The sequence below is a fragment of the Setaria italica genome, chromosome III (assembly GCF_000263155.2).
Source record: "Setaria italica strain Yugu1 chromosome III, Setaria_italica_v2.0, whole genome shotgun sequence".
In the NCBI taxonomy this organism is placed as follows: domain Eukaryota; kingdom Viridiplantae; phylum Streptophyta; class Magnoliopsida; order Poales; family Poaceae; genus Setaria; species Setaria italica.
In genome coordinates this window covers 45,804,271-45,823,271 of record NC_028452.1, presented here as the reverse complement: position 1 = coordinate 45,823,271, position 19,001 = coordinate 45,804,271, and the positions used below count along the sequence as shown (strand labels likewise).

The 19,001-nt window shown below is 42.6% G+C and overlaps 1 pseudogene; it reads right to left on the bottom strand.

Moving 5' to 3' along the window:
• Positions 1-18,406: 18,406 nt before the first annotated feature.
• Positions 18,407-18,777, bottom strand: LOC111256775 (annotated as a pseudogene).
• Positions 18,778-19,001: the final 224 nt, after the last annotated feature.

The following is a 19,001-nucleotide window of genomic DNA, read 5'->3' as shown; positions in this document are numbered from 1 at the left end:
GACATTATAGGTAGATTATCATCAAACATAAGCATGTAATGCTAACTACTTTTTTTTTCCTTCCTTGTAATGGAACACCCTGCAATTTTTTTGTGTTTTTGCTTTGGGGCCAAGTGGAACTGAACAGGACCATCCAATTTTAGGTTGTAAATGCATTGAGGACTAGTGGGACGGGTTCATCTGGGGGATATTACCTTCTGATGTAGGATGAGCCCGTTCCTTCGGAATGAGTGGACAGGGACATCCCACTTTATCCCCATGTCACTCCATCTCAGCTCTGAGCCCGTTCCTTCGGAATGAGCGGACAGGGACATCCCACTTTATCCCCATGTCACTCCATCTCATCTCTGTTGTGGGTGGCACTAACAAGGCTGGTTGTAGCCTCGCGCAACAAAGGGTGGCACGTGCTGCTGGCCAGGACACGGAGGAATAGGCGGTCCGGGGCTGAAAAAGCTGGAGGATAATAGGCGGGATCCTTAAATGGAAGATGGAGCCTACTAAACATTTTTGCCAATGGTGTTAAAAACATCATCCATTCCACCAATCTCCCCAAGCAAACAAACGATTGGGACGGACCTATCCAACATTAACTAAACATTAGACGGGACCATCCCATCCAAAACATTTGGGATGGGACCATCACATCCCACCTCATTTCGGAACTAAACACATCCTTTGTTTACAAATCTCTAGGTAACAAGCTAATGGAAAGTTCGTCAAGGCGGAAACCCTAATGTTTGAGTAGGATTTGCACGACTAATTCTCAAGTTGTAGTTGGGATACCACTTCTGATTCGGAGCTGATTTTTTTTGCATATAACATGACATTCCAAGGACATAGATTGGATAGAACGTGTCATCTCTTACTTGTAGTTTCCTAGTCCAGGCCAATATGACTATAACTTTTTGTTTTATTTCTGTTATACTGCTGAACAAGTGTGTTACCTAGTAGTAGGACTGTAGGAGGCTAGAAACCTGTAACTCGATCATGTTTATTTGAGTTTCCACTATATATATGTTGTTGTTCTAAAAAAGTTGAGCTTACGAAATTTGTATACCAAATTTGTATATAAATGAGAAGTGATGCTAGAATCAACAATAGTTGCAGGCAAATATCTTAGCATGTCACTGTTGGTAAGTCATAAGTGATAGCTTTTTGTTTGTCACCTTTAACAGGACAACAGTGATCCATCTCCAGTGACAGACAACATACAGGTCACTAATGAAGTACAACACTATCACAAGTGATGCCAGATTACTTTATATAACCTTTTTTTACCTAGCATGATGCACCTATGTTGACTCCGGTAGTCTATAATATATAACGCCTAGTCTCTTGGATGCGCACATAGCCATGAGTGTGCGTGAATTTATATGAACATTTTAGTCTCTTGGATGAACATTTTCATTCGTAGTGTGTTTCGAAAAAAAATACAACCTTTTGATTTTTAGCTAATGTATCTACTATGAAACTATTGTTGCATGAGACCTGAAGAGGCATCGGTTTCGATGAACAAATGGAGCGTGGTATTTTTCTTTCATATCCTCTTCTTCATGTTATATTCCCGGCATATTTTACACTAAAAAAACCCCATATGAGCAGCCCGGCCGGCCATGCTTTCGTGTCAGGACATCGCCGGCAAGAGAGATAATAAAGCTGCAAAACACCCATCGTATGGTTGCCAACCTTATTAGGCACCTCAGCACAGAGTTCTGGATTGCTTTTATGGTCTCAATTGCCACAGCAGCACGGCACGTCACTTTGCCAGAGGACTCCTTAACTTCCATAGGAATGGAAAGTCACAGTGGACACGTTGTGTGGAGTTCAGGTCTGCTGATACCAGCTTGGCTAGCAGGGTTTGGCTTCCTGATCTCTCTCATTTCTAGCTGCACCAAGGCATGTTATTGAGCCACTGTGGTGGATACGGCAGCAGCACTGCTCGGAAGCTTGGAAGACATGGAGCAAGAAAACATAAAGACCAGCGTGCCAAATTTCTCCAAGACGGTGTTATAAAGAGCGAGCAAGGAGCGAGCGAGCGGTCTACAAAGTCCAGGATTATGGTATGACTAGAAAGGTGTTGGGTGGTGGGAGACGATCTATATGTAGACTCACAAGTAATGGCGAAGGTCCAACTATTTGATGTCTTGAGTGCAAGAGCTGACTTTATGTTCTCTCAACAAGATTTGACGTTGACATAAAATTCTCATGTGGACAGTTACACTTACGGCACATATGCACCCGAGAAACCTTGACTTGCTAATAAAACAGTGTGCACACGTATCGGGTCCTGAACTCATTGACATGTAAGCATGGAGAGTTCCAGTTGTCAAAAGTGAATTTAGGTTTTCTAACGTGCATGAACTATATGTTCGTATTTCTCAACCAGAACCGACTTTTGGGTGTTGATGCACAAGAAACCTGCTGTCAGTAACAGATGTATACTGGCAATTTAAAGGTGTACTGCTGGCTACTGCTGAGGATGACACCGATGTTCTTGAGCTAGAGGGGACGATGTAGGCGTAGACGACGGCAGGCTATTGCTCTTATTGGCCAACCTTGGATCGTAAGGGCAGTGGTGGAGATCAACGCTCAGGTTGAAAGTAAATATTTTTTCCACAGAAATCTATTTTGTTACGCACTTTTAAAATTTTTTTGAACCAGCGGTGACAGGGTTATCACCGCAGGCTCAAAATTGACGGTAATGTACATGTTATCACCGCCGACCTTTTACCAACGAGATCCAAAACTGGTGGTGATACGGGTGGACTGACTGCAGCTTGCGAAGTGTGAACTTGCTGATTCCTCTCATTCCTGGCTCTGTGACCCAAACTCCAATAGTTGATGTTCTCTGCGTCTAGTCTGGGCACTCATCTTTCTCCACTATTGAAGCCGCGTGAAGCAACAAACTAAGGGGGTGTTTAATTTGGATCTTTAGTCCGGACTAAAATTCATGTCACATCGAATATTTGGAGGTTAATTAAGTGCAGTAAACATGAGCTAAATATAAAACTAATTACACAGATAGAGGCTAATTCACGAGATGAATCCATTAAGCCTAATTAATCTATCATTAGCGCATATTTACTGTAGCATCACATCGTCAAATCATGGACTAATTAGGCTTAATAGATTCGTCTCGCAAATTAATCTCCATTTGTGCAATTGGTTTTATAATTAGTCTATGTTTAATACTCCTAATTAATATCTAAATATTCGAGGTGATAGGAATTTTAGGAGGGATTAAAGAAACAAACACACCTAAGCAAGTTCTCTGCGTCTATTGGCCGTGCAATGCCTCCGTATCAAAACCGCAGCAAAAATAGGCAAGAGCCAAATGTCTTAGATCCCAACCTTATTTGTGTCCCTCAGACTCACGCGGCACTGCCTCCGTTCCGTTAGCTACATAATAAGCAGGCCAATTGACGCGGACCTCGCCATAATCAATTTTTTCGCTACTGCAGTAATAATGGCCAATTGACGCGGGCACACACCAAACCCATGAGCAGCGAGAGGCACACTCTGATTCCTCGCATTCCTTCCTAGGCGTGTAATAAATGAGCAGCTAGCAAGATGTTAGTAAGACATCTCTAACAAAAAAAAGTGAGCATGCGGTGAATATTTTTAAAATACTATAGATTATTTTTTTTTGCGGGAAAAGAGTGCAAATATTTATCAAGGAACTGAGTGTCTACAATCCTCCAAGAGGAGCTCTTTTACACAATTCGGTGCGTTTGCTCTCCACACCACACAATGCACTGTTCTTTTAGCTAATTGCGCAAGTGCATGAGCTACTCTATTGCACTCGATTCTAACATTGCTAACCTCACACCTTTGTCTCCCTAACAATATATGAAATTGACTCAAGAATTGTTGGTTGTCTCACCCATTCCGCTGCTAGTCGTACTGCTCCTCGACAAGCTAGAGCTTCCACCTCTTCAGCTGAAGAACACTGATGGAGAACTCGCCATGTTGAGAGCACAACATCACCATTGTGATCTCTAATAATTCCACCTATGCTGGCCTCGCCTGAGTCCGGGAAAATCCTGTAGATTATGGAATGGGGAGCTGGTGAATATTTTTTTTGATGAAATAAGCTGGTGAATATATGGTGGGAAACGATATATATTGGCTCGTCACTTAAAGCTATGAACACGTGAAATTGAGATGGCCAATTGGCCTGGACCACATCGCCATTCATTCTATGCTGTAGTACTGATCGTCCAAGCATATACATGGCAAACCTCTAGTCTAAAACTATAGATGCTTCTCGTACACGTCCAGAATTTTTATGTTTTAAGTATAATCCAAGACATGCATGAATCTGTTCTTGCTAACAAATGCGCCCACGGATGTGTTTATTAGTGCAAATTAAACTAGAGCACCGAGTTAAATTTACGGTGGTGATGCACAAGAAATCTGCGTTCATTTAGGCAAGCACCAGTTGAACATCAAAAGTGTTCATGAGGAAGTGCTCAACTGCTATGTGTCAGAGGTGTGTGATCGTGCACCTCCAACCTCTAAGTCCTCTCAACTCTAATGTAGATGCCTATTTTTATTTTAATAAAAACCACAAGGGTCGTGCTGGGTTAGGGTCGCATTTATAGAATGATAATTTCTATAACTAATCCAGTAGGATAATTTCTATAAGAATTCAGAAACACAATATGTACGTAAGTGAAGGTCGTTGCACTAAATAAGTCATAAAAAGGTTTGAATCCACGAGGCTTCACCCAATCTATGATACTAATGGATCAAAACAAAGAAAGATATGGCCATTACATCAAGTTCTTCCATTAGAGAATTTAAGCATAATAAAAAATATATGGGGTGCTATATTTTTTACTTCACTTCTCCGATTCTAGTTGTTCGTACTGACACTTCAAATGATCCCAAATGAAATGGTTGTCAGCTATAAAGTTTTATATCCTGACAAAAACTACAACTTTGGTATAGAGTTTATCTTCATGAAAGGTCACTTGAAAATTCAAAAAAAATTATTTTCAAAACTAGATACGAGAAATAGTATAGAGCATTCGGGTTGGTAAACAATCGTGAATGATAAAGCTGTCAACTACAATGTTTTAGATATCATCAAGATCCACATTGTTTTCATTTGACATCATACGAAGAATTATGACTTTTGCCTTTAAGAATAGTTTTTTTATTTGTGGTGATGGGGCACATAAGCAACCGCCAGTACAAATCTATTTGTGCTAGAAGTTTTTAATTATGTGGCCCTCCAACACAAGTATAAACCAAAAGGCACGAGAAATCTGTACTTGCTAACAAAAGTTAGAAATATAACCATGGAATTTCTGTTAACAAAACAAAAACTATGTTTATTAGTGTTTATTAGTGTTCACCCGCTGCAGTTAAGTGAGAGTGGTGCGAGCCCATCTCTGATGACCATGTGCTGTTTAAATTGCCGATTCCTCTTATTCCTACATATGCCTAAGCTGGAAGATATATGTGTTTTTTTTTTGTTGGCCGGTGTGCTTGATACTATGATACTAGCAAAATGAGATATGTGAAGGCAGCTACGCACAGAGATCTTATGAATCATAAGAGCTGTAATAATTTATTGAATACTGTGACGACAAGACGGTTAAACGTAAGCTTGTTGACCTCCTTCTAGAGCTGTCGTCCATGGAGACATTGCAGCCTCTTCCAAATACAGATATTCAAATATTTCAACATTACAGCTCTTAAATTACCGGGGCAACCTTTTTCCAAATATTCAGGCATTGCAGCTTGGTTCTGTAGCGTACTTGCAGAAAAGCCGCATAATGTTTGCCAGGAACAGAAGCCACGTCAGTTTCCAGCTGCTTGGATTTTCTTGCTCGCTGCTCTTAGCAGCAGAAACAGATTCCATAGAACATCAACCAGAGTATATGGAAAACTAAACGAAGAAATTCGTAATATGCCTGATCGAAATTAGTAATAAACATGGAGACGATGCTCCCAACTGTTCCCAACCCAACCTCTGTAGCTAGCTGATAGCGGCAAAAAACCATCGCAGATTTGCATGTCCTGGCTGATCTGCTGATTCCTAGCATGTCGTGTGATTCAGTCAGAGGTGGAGACGGTATAACTTTTAGGAGCACAAGCTTGTCAAATGTGTCTGGGAGGTGGCGATAGCAAGGGGCTGTACTGGGACGAGCAAACCAGTAAATATATTAAGAATGATATGTATGCTAAACTGAATTAATCCTTTGCACCCATACCTATGAAGCAAACTGATCTCTAAATATTTTTTTAAAAGGATCGATGTGGGCGAGATGTCCTCTCCTGATCATTAGCATAGATCGAGGCAGTTGCTTGCATTCATAAAAAAGCCGCAATCTCAATTAAATTATGAAGGGCCATATTATAAAGCATCAAACGCAAGGTACATGTAAATCCTCGTGATGGCCACCCTTGAATGAATGCATTAGGGAGGGCACTGTGAGTTTGAGTACATTATGGGAACTTCCGCTTGTCGAATGAAAAAAAACGATAGGTGAATCTGCAGGTTTCCTTGAAACGCCAGATGCTATGTAGACATGTGTTGGAATAACTTACATGTCCTAAATACTACCCAGTATTTCTTTCCCCTAGGTTCACAAATAATGTCCCATTTGGTAAGACCATATTTCTTTACATGTTCATCGCAATCCCAAAATAACCTAGACGCGTAGTTTAGTTTTTCCTTTAACTCCCTCAGCGACCTCAAGGAAGGACAACTTGTGCATCGCTAGGCTACGGGAGATTGAGAGTTTGGCTTGCCAGCTATATTTAATTTTGAATGGAATCGGTGCTCGTAGTCTAAGAAGGGGAGGGGTGAATTAGGCAAAGTTAAAACCTTAACCTATTGCTTCCACTGCAAAGCATCAAAACATAGACTAGATCATGCTATCTAAATGTGCATCTATGGTTGATTTAGTGAAACTCTGCACCCACGAAGAGCTTTGCAACCTAGAGCCAATCATAACAAGATACTACTCTAGCTAGAAAGTAAATACCCTCAAGTTGCAAGTAAGAAATGCGGAAATGAAAGAAATGGGTTACGAAGGATGCAAAAGTTGGCACGACGATTTATCCCGTGGTAACGTAGGCAAATGCCACCCCTAGTTCATGTTGGAGCTTCACCAAGGATATGCTCCTGGTCACACAGTCTATCCCGGTCAAGGACTTGGGCTCACCACTAAGGCTCTCGCAAAGCTGGATGAGCAACTTGCTCCGGTGCATCGTCGGATCATCTGCTGTTTTTGTGTTTAATAGTGCCATTTGAATACTGTCGTTTGGATGTTCTAGAATTATTTTATCTCTAGCTTTTTACTATCATCTGGACATCATCAGAGAGTTTTAATGTCTGCATCTCCTTGTTTCTATTGCAGTGGCTGCGACGGCAAATTGTGTTGAGAGTGAAGCTGAAGATAGAAGGAGATGAGGTTGCAAACTTACCAGGAAAGTGATTCGTCCACTACTAGGGAATGCGCCTTCAGTACCGCCTCCAAGCCTCCGAGTGCTGCACCTCCAGGCCTCCGAGCACTCTGGCCCGGTCCCCGGTGGGGGTAGTGGCAGCGGCCCCTCACATGGGCAGCCTGGTGGCAGCTGCTCACCCGATACGGGGGCGTGCGGGCCTCCGGAGTGGAGGCCAGCAGCATGCACCCAGCGGCTCGAAGGCTGGGGAAGCACGGCCAGGGGCGTGGAGAGCGGCGGCGCATGGCCCTCCAGCACGGAGGCAGGTAGCGCGTGGCTCCGGCACGGTCCCAAGAGGCGGCGGCAGCGGCCCTGAAAGGCGGCGGCAGTGAGAGGAGAGGGAGGAGAGAGGTAAGAGAGATAGTGCGTGTCCGGTGGGGAGAGGAGGGTGGGAAGATAAGGATAAGTCGTATGGTGGGGAGATAAGGGAGAGATATGAGGATTCGGAGAGAGCCTGTTAGTACTGGGTCACTAGTAGAGAAACAACCTTCCATCCAGCGTAATATGTCTCGATCGTTTTTGGACCCGGGACTAAAGGAGCTTTAGTCCCGGGTCAAACGGCCACCATGGACGGCCACCGATGATGGGAACTTTAGTAATATCAACCGGGACTAAAGAGCCTCCTTTAGTCCCGATTGTAATGGCTAGTGGGGACGAGAGAATCTGGTGGGGCGTTTAGTCCTGGTTGAAAACACCAACCGGTACTAAACACCTCATCTATAAAAGTTAGCTTCTTCCTCCCCAAGCTCGAGCCACTCAGACCGAGAGCTTCGGATTCCTTCTCCATGGCGACCAAGCAAGCTTAGGGAGGTGCTGCCCGATTTTTTTTCCTCATTTTCGTAGGGATTTTGCTCATTGATCCAAAGTGTTGTAAAGGTTAGCTACTTCATCCTCCCTTCATTTATTGTTATTATGCTTTGTTTTATGCTTTAGAGATAGAGAAAAATGAGTTTTTTTAGAATGAGGGACAATGGAGAGGATTTTTATTTACACATTTTTTTGAGCTAGATTTTGATGAATAGCTTGCTTGTTATTTATGATTCGTATTGGATAGCATGCATGGCAAAATACCAACCAGGACTAAAGGAGGTCTTTAGTTCCGGGTGAATGATCCAGGACTAAGGGAGGCCTTTAGTCTCGAAAGATTAGTCCTGGTTGGATTTTTGAGATATATGAGCCAAAAATCCAACCAGGGCTAATACCCGGTTTTCCACCAGTGGATGGAGGGTTCACCCGGTACTAAAGGCCCTCAGCATATTAGTATCGGGTGGAACATCCACTCGGTACTAATGGGTGACCTTTCGTATCAGTTGGAACCCCCAACCGGTACTAAAAGGGGTCACGGGGGCCTCCTAGGGAACTAGCCATTAGACCCGGTACTAATACTCACATTAGTACTTGGTTAAAAACCAACCGGTACTAAGTGCTAGGATCAATGCTCAGTTTTCGGGTGGTGGTACCTTGACTAGTCACATCACGGTCCAAGGTGCGATAAACACGCTGACAAGTTGAAGTATTTGGTAATACAATGGAGAGGAACTAAAGCATATCTTATGATATTTCAGGGTAAAAGTTAGATAAATCGGATAGGTCACGGGTTAAGTATTCACATTATTTTTATAAGAATGAGCTACAATATTTGCTATGTTAAATAACTTGTTGCTACATCTGTTTGACATTCTTATTCGCATATAACATCATTAGCTACTCATGTTGGCATATGATATTGCCTATTACAAGAGTGCGATTTATGGGCATAAAAGCAACTAGATCTGTCCGAAATACAAATCAAAGTGATTAGTGCTTGATGTGGTGTGCAATTTGTAGGTCATATTTCAAGAAAGAGCTGAGTAGATGTCTGGTTGGGAACATTGCCGTAGCTTTATTAGGAGCAAGTGGGGTTCTTGCCGCTATCACCAAATGTCCATTCTCTTCGACTCCTTGTCACTTATCTATCCTTATGCAGCTCATTGATGACCAATGCACCTATGCACACTGGATTACTACTGGTGCTGTGGACAGACTAGCTCTCCGATGTACCAGTTCACTTAGTCTCATGTTGAATTAACATTCTGATTCCTCCCATTCCTATCTCACCCAAGTAACGGAGATAACAGAGGTGCATCAGGGCATGAGAGCCGGCAGAGAAGGCAGTTGACAAGAGATAATGCTATAAAGAGCAAGGGGTTGGATCATGCAGACCCGCACCCAAGTAAAACCGTGAGAATTGGATTGAGGGGGTGCGAGATATATAATCCAGAATCATAAATATTAGAGACGTGAGCCATATTAAGAATGTACATATGAGTAAATAGGTATGATATATCTGAACTACATTTTATACCATATGATGTCCATATCACTTTACTCGTAGCTCTTCCCTGAATTTAAACAGCAATTTTAAGTCCCAATCAAAGCATAACTACATGAGCCGTATATATGGTTTAGAAATTGATTAGCAAGTTTGTACACGATGCGACATAACTGCAGAGCACCTGCCACGTGATATGCACCTCGGTATAGGAACACAGGATATCATATACCGCTCCCTGTAAAATCTTTATTCATCCACGCATGCTCTCCATATATGTTACTAATCTGCGAGGTGGAGGTGTCAAGCATCAAGGTAATGGACACGTCACTACATATGTCTTCTAGCATGGCTCCAAACTCGATATCACGCCCATGTTCCTTGGACCAAATTTTATTTACTTCTTTTTGCATCCCCTGTTCCTTGGATACAATTCCATCCTTCTACGACCAATTCTCAATACGTAGTGCATACATGGGTTGATCTTGTAATTATAATGCGTAAAATTCTTGGCTCCGGAGCCCGGCTTCCCCTGGCTCTTCCACTGTCCGGGCTCTATTGGCACAATAAAATGAAAACGGGAAAGAGAATTCCCTCTATTATCACAGTCATGTGTGCTCGTATGAGCTAAACATGCGTGATCTCCTATTGAAAGAACAAGCAACTCAATGAACGTGATTCACACACTGCGATAAACAATTAGGTAACTTCCATCAGACTTTCCAGTCTCGTATCACCCAGGGTGGTGTTGATCGGTTGCTTAACTTGCTGATATTTCTCGTTCATGACATCACCAGCATGTGTGCAGCACCAACACAAGGTTGAATTAACTTGCTGATTCCTCTCATTCCTATCTCTTAGTGTAAGTCACATAGCAACAGAGGCGCACGAGAGCCAGCCAAGAAGGAAGTTGACAACAGATGATGCTATAAAGAGCAAGGGTCTTGTACATACTGGCACGATCGAGGTGGACCCTCATCCAAGTAAAACTGTGAGAATTGAAGGCTGTGGATGTGAGATAATGTAATCCACATTAAGAAGGCTAGCTGCTATCTGAACTACATTTGTACCATATCACTATACTCGGGCCTCTTTTTTTCTCTGCAGTATTAAACATCTATATATTTCAGAGAAGCAATGTCACAATAAAATCATAAATACATGTGCCCTATATATTGTTTTCAATTTGATTAGCATGTGTGCACATGATACGACGGTGGTGGAGACTCTAGCAGTAACTGTAAGACCGGCCTCTTGCGACAAAATACCATGTGACACCAGCGAAGCAGATGCTCCGATAAGAATCTGCAAAGAGTGAGCAGAGGTTGTACTGTGACTGTAAAATCCATATATTATGCGATAATTGGAGGTTATGATCCGTGGGAGGTGACATATATAGACTCAACAAATAATGCTACTGATGTTTTAGTACGTATATATGCAATAAAAATAAATTTCATAAGGCATGGCCAAATGCCATTGGGGCTGGTCTAGTGTCCGTGCCGGCTTCTGCCATGCTATCTGGTTTTGCTCGAATAGTGTGAATGAGAGTGCAAGTACTAAGCTTGTCCATAAGTCAGAACACACATACTCCGGTTATCCATTAAATTAAACCAAAACAGTTGTACGTTCAAACAGTGTTCTACTTTTGCTTGCAAGTTGTAAATGATCAAATACACTCTAATGCAGTGGGTTCCCAAATGGAACCAGCAATTACTCTAGGGCATAATTTGACACACGTCAGCTCGTTGGTGTACTCGATCACTGGAATTAGTGGTACGTACACACTCCAGCTCATTAATGATGAAGGTTTCGGAGATACAACTATTCATACGCAACCTAGACATATACTATTACACTACATCAGTACTACTGCTACACTACGTTAATTGCCGATGAACACCTATACGAGTCATCCAGCTTGTAGTCATGGCAGGGTCTTGTAACAAGCTTGTCATTACGTACATCATCTCCGAGCGGTGGAATCCTGCTGTGCTCTGTCCGACCTCTGCCGCTCCACCTAGCACGCCGTAGTGTGATAGGACGACTCGTCAACTTCAATCATACGGCGCCATCGGACCTGTCGAATGCAGTTGGTATATGCACATATGAACTCAGGTACAACGGGCATGCTTAACTTGCTGATCCCTCCCGTTCCCATCTTTGTGTAGGTGTACATGCATGGTTGAGTAACGGAGGTTGAGAAAGTGTCTATGGGGAAGTGATGCTGTTGTTACCATGAACCATGAATGAGATAGTTGCTCCGATCCGAGATTTTATTATAAACGAGTGAGCAAGGGGTTGTGTAGTGGGAAAGAGTGAGCAAGGGATTATGTATGGGACGATAAAATCCGACAGATAGTGTGGTATTTGAAGGTGGTTGGTGCGGGAGTACAGAGGTTCATCAATTGATTGAGATGTCAACTCGACGGAAGGAAATATTAAAACCATCATTTAATAGTCTGCTTCATCAGTACTTTTCTGTACCTGCAGGTACGTTTGCAAAGGGACAATAAACTGTAGATAAGTTTATTGCTACCTCTGTTTACAGAAAATATACATATAGTCTTTCTTCTGGAATGGCCGACATGTATTAATATGAGAACAGCACAACGTGATTACATGCACAAAGAATAGAACACAAAGGCTCTTTAGATGGAGGGAGTCCCTTTTTCAGGGGAGGGATGCGTGTTTTAGGCGACCCCTGAAATTTTTTATAGGCTAAAACTTCGGGGGAGCAAGCAAAATTTTGCAGGGTGTGAACATGGGTGCTCGTTGTGCCTATTGGGTAGGTTGATAGGCACCGCGGGAACACCACAAGGGTGGAAGGCAAATTATACCTTCAATGCAACAAATGTACCTATAACACAACAAAAGAATACCATAATAACTACAGAAGGAAATTAGCACCAATAATACGGCTAGGGATAAGTAAACCCAGACAGAGCAAGCAACCCAAACAGAGATGGATTTATAGATTTTCTTTTTTTTAAGTATTTAGTTCGGCTGTCGTTTCTGCATTGTTGGGCGTATGGCAATCGGTTCATTTCTAATTAAGTTGTTTTTCTTTTTTAGTATTTATCGGTAGCTGAGTTGTAACTAGAGTTAAACTAATCTTGCATTAATAATATGGCTGATTTAATTTATTAAAGGCAAGATCAACTAAGCAAAGGGGAAAAGATTAATACTGCTCTCGTACGCAACAAAGAGGAGCTACAAGTGCATGCAAGGACGATATCTATGAGTCATCAGCAAGTTTCTTATGACTGCAGACATTTTTTGGGAGCACCCCAAACATGTAGTCCAGAGAGTTTTGAGTCTCAGCCGGCTGTTTGTCTGCTCGTTACAGAGAATTTTGAACCTCCATTTCAAGTTTTGTCTACAATTCCCCATAGTTCCACGTACTGGTGACAGCAAGTTAACTAAGGAGGAGGCTGACATATGAGTCTGGCATATGACAAGTTAACTAAGTATCTAAAGAAAAATAATAAGTATGAAATATGTGGGACCAAGTACCAACAACAGTGAGCCCTTACCCAATTTAATTTATTTTTTAATTATGTTTCTCAGATAAACAGCTAGGAAAAATTTAATGAAAAAAGTACCTAGAAGTCCAATGGGTACTTTACAACCATTGTAACAAAGCTCCAGACCTGAACAGTGCCTATTTTGTCTTGTGATGCACACAAGCTATAGATGGGAGGGTCCAGAGGAACCGTACCAGAGATTAGCGTTTATTAAGGTATTTAGCAAATTTGTATAGAAAGAAAGAGAGAAGATGTTGAGCCGAATTGCATCGTACTATGGCAAATTGCAGATAGAATCCGCGACCAAGACCCGTCATCCTATAAAGCAGGAGTCAGCGCTGAATGTAAATGAACCATCAATTGATTGAATCTATACAGCTTTTATCTTTTTTGTTTTTCTGTCTGCCCTAAGTCCTAGGGTGTGGCGGTGCGTCTTGCATATCGCGCTTATCATCGAGCACACGTTGCATGTTTCATGTACGGCACGAGTGCGTGTCAAGAAGAACTGTCATCGCACTGAAACTATTTTGTATAAGAAATCAGGAGTTTCAAACACTTTTTTGTTGTAGCCGTATCAACTCAGTATATACTTAGTAACTAAACGGTTGCACCATGAAGCAAGCCGTATCCCGGTTAGTACCGCTCCTGCTAGTTCATTATCGTCAGGCCAGCCTCTACGCCCTCTCTTAGTTGTCGCCAACGTACCCATCTTGGTTAATTGTATTCGGCTCGATAATTGAACAGCACAGAATCCAGTTGTTTGCGATGAATGAGCTGCAGTAAGCTGCGAGCGGCACAACACAAAGCTTCCTTTGACCAACATGTGCTGGTTAGTTTGCTGATTCCTGATTTTATTCCAAGCTAGGCATATGTTTGGTAAAAATAATAAAAGTGGGGATACTAACATGGCAATGTGTTATTGGAAAGTATATTGAAAATGCACAGAAACATATGAGAATGAATCGTACGGGCATGGCTTGGCCACACGTTTCAGCTGTATATTAATCCACCAGCCCAAAGCCAAAAACCGTGACATAGACGTATGGGGATCTCATGACACTTTGAGATTTGGGGCTTTCAATAGAAGCTTAGAACGAAGTTCATGTCATCTCGACCAAGTTCCGCATTTCTGCCATTCAACCGGACTATCATATGCCTAAGGTTCTGGCACCTAATCATATGGAGCCTTGTTATGTTACTCCAATTAAGTTTTAGAAGGTAAGACGATATCATGACGCTTTGGTATTTTGAGCTTTCAATAGAAGCTTAGAAGTTCCTGTTGTCTCGATGAAGTTCAGCATTTCTGCATTTCAACAGTTGACTATCATTCCTAAGGTTGGCACCTTATCATATGGAGACTTGCTATGTTACTGTTATTACCTTTAAGAAAGTAAGAGGTTGAATATGTATGTGTGCCATTGTATTTCAAAGGACATAAAAGGATTAATAAAATAACTAGGAAAGAAGAAAAAAGAAAACACCTAGCTATCCCAACCCATCCCCTCTTCCCTTATATGGTTACCATATATATATCCCTCACCCCACGTAAATCAAATATTTGCCAAATATTTAAATCCATGCAGTACAGTATGCATAATGTGGTGTAACAGAGAGCTGCTGAATAAATGTCATCGTATGGTTGCCGTGGTCAGAGCGGCTTCCGCGTATCCATCCATTCCCAGGTCTTGATATGAAGCTCAATAATGTTCTGCAAAATTTGACGAAACTTTATCTATATTTTAGCCTTATCCCTCCTTAGTTTCATTATGCAACAACTTATTCCCATGTGTATCTTGTTTTATTTTTATACTATACTTTAACTAATCAGTCATAAGCAAGCATAAGTCAATAGACACCCTATACAAAAGGTAAAGCGAATGCTATATGTAATCATTTCATCGACCTCATAATTAGTCTAGTTCTCAACTGAGCCTTCGTTTTCCACTGATTTTGAACAACATATGCCATAGAGCACCTATTAAATGGAGACCCTAGCTATTAACAGAAAATGGTGCAAATGAACTGACTGCGCACCATCTGCCCCACGGTTTTTAACGATGTTCTGGTTAACTTGCCGATTCCTCTTATTCGTACATGTCCAAACAAAAGAAGGAAGAGATCCTGCTAGTGATCGAGACATTTGTGTTTCTCTGTTAGATGGTGGGTTTGATATGATACTAGCATCATGAGATCCGAGGGAGCTCTTGCGCAGAGATGATGCTATAAAGAACAAGCAAAGGGGTGTACCGGCTGGGAAGAGCGAGATCCCATCAGACGTGACAAGTGAAGGAATGAAGGTGGTGGGTGGGAGATAACAATGCAGACTCACCCTGTGAACGTGCAAAGCAAAGATGAAAGAACTGAATGGCTTGACCACATCTCTGCATACTATTACTACAGGTATTTATATATATAAAGGCCCCACTGCCAGTTCGACACCCCGATTAAATTGCCTGCCATTCAAGTTTCGTAGGAACATCCAATTTTCTCAACAAAGTTTTGAATTATATTTCTCCAAGTCTGTTCAATACATTCCTTTCTCATCTGGAGAGCCGTGCCCTGGTTCAAGCACTTCCCTAACTGCACAATTGTGTTGGCACTCACTATAACCGATGGTCTTCGCCGCCATTATTGAAGAAACGAAAAGGGAGAAGGGACAAAGCACATTTCGGCGGTTTGAGGAGACCATGAGCATCACTATGGCGATGGTTAACATGAGCAGCATTCTCCCCATCGAGGAGGTAGGCTGCCACGGTGGACCTCAGCACGCCGACCATGGGAGCAGTAGAGTACAATCCAGTGACGTTCATTGTGTGAGCAGAGCATTGCCTCAAACAATGAAAGGTTTGGTTCTTCAGCTAAGGGGTTCATTAGTTCCATTGTTAGGATCCGTTTGTAGCGTCCTTCAAGGGGCATTGATGCTCATGAATAAACCAAACACAATGTTAACATCTATCTCCTATCCTTTTGCACCTTGGTGTTCTTAATTTCCCGGCAATTTTATGCTACAAGCCAGCCCATACAACAACATATGCTTCCATTGGAATGCTACCAAGTGAGTTCAAATATCCTCCTATGAATCAAGATTAAAGGCGTGTTTGACTTGCTGATCCCTCTCATTCCAAGCGACAGCTAGGCATGCATGTTGTTCAGCTGCGGTGGTGGTGCAGATGGAGGCAAAGAAGCTGGAAGCACATGCATATAGCAAGAAAAGATATCGACAAGTAAGAGCTCCGAAAGGATGTTATAAGGAGAGAGCAAGGGGTTGTCTAGGATTTTGTTTTGACTAGAAAGGTGGACGCCTGTGATGGGAGATGATATAGATATGGAGCAAGAGTGCTGGTCAAAGCATTTATATTAAATATGCTGCCAACTGCCTCGATGCTTACTCCCTCTTTCCTAGCAGAAACTTAGTTAATTAACTATGCTAAAATAAAACTGTCTACTTTATCGCGTTAACCAATGTCGAGAACTCTTGCAAAGTCCAGATAAGCTGTATCTAGTTACTGAAGTATTTGGCACCTCCTGTTCGTAGGAAACAAAAATAACAAGATAAATAAAAACAAAGATGATCCTAATGCAACCAGCAACCGCGTGGACACAGTTCATTTACATGGTGGTGAAAACCTAGCAGTTTTAGCTCCATGCCAGCTGCTTGCTGATCAACCAACCAGAGCAAGTGGGCCCCACCAGCAGCCATTGCCCGACCCTCATCATCTTCATTGGTCATCATTCCGAATGGAAGCGTCGATTAGACCTAACAAAATGAACTTGTAAGATCACCGACGACACTAGAGGTTGTTAGGTTGCACAAAGGCATGCATGCACTATTTGAGAGCACCTCATCTGATTCGCATCTCATGGTGACCCGCTGCAGGACAATTGCATCATCTCACTAAGTGCTGTTTAACTTGCTGGTTCCTCTCATTCCTACCTAGGCCTATGCTGGATGAGATATATGTTTGTTTCTGTGTTGGTCAGTGTGCTTGATGTCATACTAGCATGATGAAAACCTAAGAAGGCAGCTGCGTGAACCTGATGTTATAAAGAGCGAGCAAACGAATGTCGTTCTAATTGAACGTGGCTTATGGGTGGGAGATAACAATGCAGGTTCACCGATTAAATGAGGCAAACTAATAGTATACATAAAGGCACCACAGCTCCAATTCAACACCATGATTAAATTGCCTGCCATTGAAGTCTTGCTGTTTTGAAATCTTTGAACAGAAGCTACAACATCCAGTTGTATAGCTGGCAAATCTTACTCCAATATGTTGCTCATTTTACAAAGTACTAAGCTTAAACTCTGCCAAAAAAAACATACATCTGTGGAAAGATATGTAGATACCAATCCAGTGTTACAGTTTTGTATCGCTGAATCAATATTGTTAGCGCCAACTGCATACAAAATTAAAAGATAATCTGGACCTTAATTAATTGAATATACTAAAAATAATCATATATTCATGTACCAGTATAAGGAACACTTGCAAAAGACAACATAAGCTGTACATAGTCTAGTTATTGCAATATTTAGTACCTCTGGCCCGTGTTCATAGAAGACATTAGAAAAATAACACAAGGGAAATAACGTTAACCTCAGACATGGTTTACCCTAGCACCAGAGATAGAGATCTCGCAATTAGAAATACAAAGATGATCCTAATATTTTTTTTCGAGAATACGTAGGAGAGCTACGTATCTTTTCATTAAGAAGAGAAATGAACAAGTTCTTACAACGCGGGCCTTCCCGGACGCACGCACACAGATATTTTACATATTGGATGCTACATTGCGCAAACCAAACACAACTAAGGAAAGGGCAGGGGTACTAGCACGGAGCTAAGGTGGTAGGTGATCCTAATGTAATCAGCAACTAAGACAGTGGTGGACCTAGCATTTCAGATCCACGTCAGCTGCTCTGCTTGGTGAACTGACCAGACAAAGTGGGCCCCACCACCAGGCTCGGTCCCAATCCCCATTATCCTCATCACACATCCGTCCCCAGTTCCCTGATCATGTAGCTTTCAGAACAGAGCATATGTGATTTATCCATCTTAGCTTGAACAGAGCATCTGAATCACTGTCATCGGGCCAGTTGCGGCGGTCAGAGCGACTTCCGGTGGTTGGAGGAGGCCATGAGGACGACCATGGCGACGGCGAACATGAGCAGCATGCTCGTCAGCAGAGTGTAGGTGCGCCGCGACGACCGCCGGTACTCACCGAACAGCACGACGCCCCCAGAACGTGCTCACAAACGGCAGCGCCTGCACGGAGTCCGCCGCCGCGTACCCCGCCGCCTGCCCGGCCATGAACGTGAACGCGTTCCCGAGCCCGCACACCATCCCGGCCAGCAGCGCGAGGCCCCTGCCTGCCCTCGCCGTCGCGGAGGTAGGACGCCATGGTGGACCTCGAGACGCCGACCATGGGGCAGTAGAGGAACCACACATTGTGGCTGAGGGAGAAGTAGTAGGTCATGTACACTTGTTGTGAACACACGTGCGGGGCATGCAACTTATCGTTTTTCGCCAAGTTGAACACGGGTGTGAAGAGGACGTAGCCGACACCTGGGATGATTTAGAACCAGGTTGTGACCGTGTGACCAAAAACAGGGGCAAAAAGAAATTGATCTTCGATAGAACAATAAAATTCACTTTATTGGGGTGATAATTAAGGTTGTTGTCAGTGATATGTATGAGTCG